Raw genomic sequence first — 5,870 nt, forward strand, 5'->3', positions numbered from 1 at the left:
ATGCTATTATGATTTTATACCACATGTAACTGGATACATTGTTCTGAAGAACCACAGTGACTCTGTTGGTTGTTTTACTCAGTCTGTACGGACTGTAAGCTGCATGTGATGTCACAGGGTGGAATTGACATGTTTTAACTTGGTGGGTTTTTTCTAATCTTTCTGCATGGGTTGCTGTGTTTTATCATTTCTAATCTTTTAATAACGTAGAGTATTTTATTCCTACATTTTTATCGCATGTTTTATTGTGCATATTGTTCCGGGCACACTCCCTACCCCTACACTCAAAAAAATGAATGAGGTGGATTGTTCAGTGTATATTAATTATTTATTTTCATTTTACTTAAAATATATGTTTTTGTTAAGTTAACATATGTTTTTCTAATCAAGTCTACGTAATTGTGTCTATTATTCAACGTACATAATACTAATGTGTTACTTGATCGCATAACATTTAAGTTAAGTCAATTAGGATCGATATACCTTGTATATCCACAAGGTGGCAGTAATGCAAAAACAGTTGTAATGAAACCGCGCAGAACAAGAAGGTTTCACGGCTTGTGCCTGCTCATGCGCAAGACTTCAAATTTAACTGAAAAAGGCTGTTTTGGCGCCAAGCTGCTGTTTCTTTGAGAGGTAAGACCACTCTTTTTTTCTTTGACTATGTTGTGTAGTATCTATATGTCCAGCATGGTTATATTTTGCGTTTGTCTTACAAGACATGTTATATCGTTTGCGTGTGCTTGTTTTACATTAGTTTTACTGGGTCCTGGACATGCTTATTTTGTGGACTGTGTAAGAAACATTTTTATTGTTTTTTGTTTTATTAAGGGATTAGCTACAGGGGTTCATGGGGTTATTCTTTCAAGGGGTTATTTTTCCATTTGCTTTCTTGGGATTCCTTTTCTGTAATCCGAGAGTCGGAAATATCGAATAGGATAGCATAAAGTGACATTTAAAATCCAAAAAGTCAAGGGCGAAAGCCACTGTGACACCATTGTTCTGCTCTATCAGTAATCTGTATTATGTAAAAATGGTCTGTAAATACAGCATGTTTCCTAGCGGAGTTATACATATCAATGTAGTTATAAATTACAGTTTGTGAAAGTACACACTTAATTTTTTTAATAAAATTATTCAAGACATATGAGTGGACAGACAATGGAGGTCGACAGACCTGGTGATAATTGCTTCTATAGAAAGTTAGCACATGGCAGTGTCAATCTCTTGCTTTTCTTCTGAGTAGTATTTTATTTAGTTGTAATTCAAACAATAATTTGCTTCTTGAAATTAAGTAATGAATTTCTTGTTTTACTTTATAAATCTCAGATCCTGCCTTTACCTGCTCCCTCCTATACTGATGTGGTGTATGTGGTATTGCTGAGCTTGTATGTGGTATGTGAACTGTTATACTTTTAAAAACAAAACTGTTTTATAAGTTAAGTTTTCTTTTGTGACCCATCCCATGCCCCTGTTATTTCTTCTCCACATCTGAACCATGGTAAAGGTTGCAGTTCAAGGGCCTGAGGCATGAAATTCTTTTCAGATCAGCTGTGATCAATATTTTTTGGAACTTGATGAATAACAATAAAAGCTGTAATGGCTCCATTAGCATTTTGTGTAAATGTTTGTGTTAAAATTATAGCTTTAATGAGGTCTTTCTACATTAGTTTTAGTTTGTATATGTGTACATATAGTATGTATATTTACAGTACAGTATGTTGTGTTTGTTGACATATTTTCAGGTGGAAGCAGAATATGTGAGGATTACTACTGCTGCACATGTTCCAAGGCTTTTTACACAACTTGACCAATACACTGACCAGCTCATAAAAGTCTTCAAGAAAAAAGGAGGCGTTGCAGGGAAGAAAATTAGACAAACTTTGGCCCCAGCCACACAGGTGCGTTATTCTGTTGGTAGCAAAATATTATGGCTAATAAGATCATTTTCAAATTTAAACAGCTAGTGTATGGTAGCTGCACAGTGCACTTACATTTATATTAAGCAAGACAAAGTTTGGTACTCAAAACGTTGGAAAATTAAAATTACCTAAACATATGTAAAATCTGATCCCTTGATTTAGGTTAAACCAGAAGTGAATGTTTTTATGTTATGTTTTGAATGCAAAAAAGATGATGTATTAGTTTGTCTTTACCTCCATTATGGACATATATAATGTGGTGGAAACCCTGCCCAACAGGTTAACTATTCATGTCCATGCGATGATTAGTTGGTCTTGTGTACATGTCTATCTGTGCAGTGGATATGTCATTCATTTTGCGTATAATGTGAGTTTCTGTCATCCTAAAGTATATCTGTTTTCTCTTCCTCTATCTCTGCCACTCTCTACAGAAGGAAAGTATTGAAAAGGGGAGGGAGTGTGTCCTCAGGGCACTACCTTTTTACCTGAATGAAGACCCAAGCATCCTCTTCAAAGAATAATTGGTTGGTAATTTTAGTTTAGTTTTTTATCTGTATTAAACCAAATTTTGAATAACTAATGTTGTTGCATGTTGTTGTTGTTGTAATTTGCATGGAACCTGTTTAAATGTTTTGGGAAATCTTCTTGTATACCCAAACTATTTATATTTATCGTTGAATCTGTAGTCTGAAATAGTGGCACACTGGGGTGCATGTTCCTAATATTGTGTTTACGTCATTAAAGGGTAGCTTTGGCCCTTTTTCTTTCTTTTTTTAAAACTGGATGCCATTTTTCTATGTTTTTGTGTCTAAGCTACAGCTGTTCAGAGGGAGCTGGAACAAATTACCCTTGCTATCTTTACCATCGAAAGAGCTGATGCCAGCACTCCTCCAGCCGATGTGGGTATAACCATCTAGTGTGTCCTGCATGACCTGGAAGACCTGGCCTCTGCATGTGCACTCTTAATGGGTGGGATATATGCACTGAATCTCAGTTAACCTCAAGACTGAAAGCTTTCTTTGAAGTACTTCAGAAGCTCTTCCTTCATCTGTATGTCAGCATGCTCTTGACCAAGGTACAGTTGCTCAAGAATACACTGAATGAATAAGCCAACCTTTAATTTGGATGATGAATGTTCTGTCAGATGGACAGAAGTTTTTCGGAGGCTGAATGGGAATAAAATGGTAATTTGTAAATGACAGATAACGGGAAAATTACATTTAAGAGAAATTTAGAACATTTTGAAAAGTTTGTAAACTACTACAATTTGAGAGATTTTACTGTTGTGGGGGTCTAGTAAGAGACAATCAAAAGTATTGAGATTTAAAGGATTTAATTGAGAGATGATACTGCACCAGAAATGTTGAAGGGTGGTGTGTATATTAGCGTTCAAGGCATATTGTTATGAGGTGGAAATATGTTCATATTCAGTTTGTGTTACATTGTGTGCATTGTAAAGGTAATTGCAATACATACTAAAAATAAGGGTAAGTTAGGAGGTTGATCTGATATCCTCGTGTTGGTGTTGTTCCCAGATCATCATACTAAATGTTGTTCCAGGATCAACATTGCAAGTGACCAATCAGAATGTTGTGACGTCATACTTTTGCGACTTCGGGAAAAACCGGCGTAAAACAAAAAACTGTACTTAAGCTGCGTGAAACCGCCTCTGTCCGCCGATCAACTGACCCTAACCCTAACCGTAACCCTTTAATAAACAGTAAGCAGAATTGATATTGTCCTTGCAACATTGGAATTTCATAAATGCACGAATGGCTTGGCGCGCAAAAGAATAACGTCACAACAATGTGACAACATTTTCATGATGGTCTGGGAACAACACCAACACGAGGATATCAGATCATCCAAGTTGGGAATGCAGGATGAATGTATATTTTGTGGACTTTTAAAGACGAACAATTGTTTCCATGTTAAAATGTTTACATCTGAAGTTTTTTGCCCAAACACTAGTAAAATAAATGTTGACAGTGGCAAGTGTTAAATGGTTACTGCTGTGCTGTTGCAAAAAAACTGAACGCTGACAAGCTTACATAAATTTTTTTTAAATTGTGGCTGTTGAGGTGGACACTTCACTTTGCATTGTTAAAGGAAAGCACTTCATTGGCATTGTGTTACTGGACTGACCCTAAGCAATCATTGCAAATAGCAACTTTGCTATCCATTTTAGACACTAAAAGAAAAAAACACTCACAGACCTTACTAGCATCACATGTGCATAACTCAAGTGTCATCTTATCAATGTGTTATGTGATCTTCAATGCGTTTTTTTTTTTCTCTCTTCTATTTCTGGTAGATACAGACATTTAATTTAAAGTCTTGATGTTGCATCTGTCTACATACTGTTAATTACTAACCCTAATGAGCTGTTGTGTTTTATTTTGGACTGGGTTTACACAAATGCTCACTGAATGTGTTGGCAATAAAAGAAATTTTAAAAAATAAGTTGGATGTACTTAATTCATTTGTGTGGAACCTGTTGACAAAATAGATTTATGTAAAACTAATTAATAAAGCACAAGGTGGCTGAAAATATAATATTTGAATTAATCTAACTTAAATTTAACATTTTACTGCCACAAATAAGAAATGTGTTGAAGTAACTAATCTAAACTATCTAACCTGAAAATATATCATCTTTGTTCATACAACATAACTTGATTTAGTTAGTCTTAAATATATCTTGTTAATCTTAAGTAGTTTTTTTAAATTAGATGAACTAAAGATTTTTGCTTTAAACTAACATAATTCAATTTCGTGGAACCTGTTGACAAAATAATTTTAATTAAAGTCAACGTTTCATTTTTTTGAGTGTACTGATCACTAATTCGGCACACCTGAGCGGACTACAACCAATGAGGGTTCCCCTTTTGGCCGCCGAAGGCCAATAAGAAGGCGCGGCGGAATGGACGAGAGGGAGAGCCGTGGAGCGGTAACTGGCAGTAGGATGGCTGGCGTGGTTAGGGGCACTGAGACCCGACTAAAGGAAGCCTGGTGGTGGCCAACAAAGTGGGGGTGGAAGGACGTCCCATCTCGGGAGATAACGAGACACCACCCACGCGTGTTGTTTGGGATAAGTTCCCACCCGGTTAATTAATGGAGACGCTCCGCGTAAATAAAGAAACGTGACTGCTGCTGTCCCTTTTCTTCAGTGGACGCTGGTGCGAAGTGATGGAGAGGACATCTGAGGGCACTGCCGCCTTTTTAGTTGACTTTTCTTAATTAGACTTTTATTGATTTTAATTGATCGGCCGAGACTAGGACTTGTAGTTGTGCTGTTTTATATATTTAAATCCTTGTGTCCCTGGCCAGGGTATTTTAATTGTTGGTTTTAAGTTAAATAACTTATACTTTAGAAACCTAGTTTTTATCTTTCCTACTGCCTTCGCTCCACTTTTCCCATTCTTACTGTTTCAGAAGTTTCCCTTCTCAGAGAACACCTCGTGATACTAACATCAACTAAAAACAAACAGTATAAGACAGAACGCAAACTTTGACTGAAATTAGTTTTTTACCCATGTGATCTCTACAACCCTCTTCTGTAAAAGCCAAAAAGGTTTGAATGTATAAGCTCAAAGTGCTTAAGTAAGGCAGCTGGAATGGAAAAGCAAAGTACTGTGACCTGGGCACAAGAGCAAGCTACTAGTAAGTTCACGGTTGTTTGGCTGCATTTAAATCACAGGCATCTGAATTATTCACAATTCCGAGGAGGGAGGAGAAGGATACTGGGTGTGGGAGGCTTCCATGCTGTAATTACTGCCTTTTTTAAAACCTAGCATAACTATTAAATATATTAGAATTTATCTCTGACACCGTTTCTGGCAATAATCCAGAACAGCAAAAATGGATTCTGTGAATTACAGCTCCCACACCTCTAATTCTATATTAAACACCCTAACCCTCAGTGCTCTCTGTCTCCCAGACATGATG

At 36.5% G+C, this 5,870-nt stretch overlaps 1 long non-coding RNA gene across 3 annotated transcripts; it reads left to right on the forward strand.

The window, feature by feature from the left end:
* Positions 1-297: 297 nt before the first annotated feature.
* On the forward strand, positions 298-4,385 carry LOC145421422 (uncharacterized). Of its 3 annotated transcripts, none has more exons than XR_013902785.1 (5): positions 298-636; positions 1,330-1,395; positions 1,746-1,901; positions 2,354-2,446; positions 2,736-4,385. It is a non-coding gene; the product is annotated as an uncharacterized LOC145421422 (long non-coding RNA). The 3 variants fall into 3 exon arrangements; XR_013902786.1 differs by lacking the exon at positions 298-636 and adding an exon at positions 649-795; XR_013902784.1 differs by lacking the exon at positions 298-636 and having other exon boundaries at positions 648-1,395.
* The last annotated feature ends 1,485 nt before the right edge of the window (positions 4,386-5,870 follow it).

Source organism: Astatotilapia calliptera, chromosome 17 (genome assembly GCF_964374335.1).
Source record: "Astatotilapia calliptera chromosome 17, fAstCal68.1, whole genome shotgun sequence".
Classification (NCBI taxonomy): Eukaryota; Metazoa; Chordata; class Actinopteri; order Cichliformes; family Cichlidae; genus Astatotilapia; species Astatotilapia calliptera.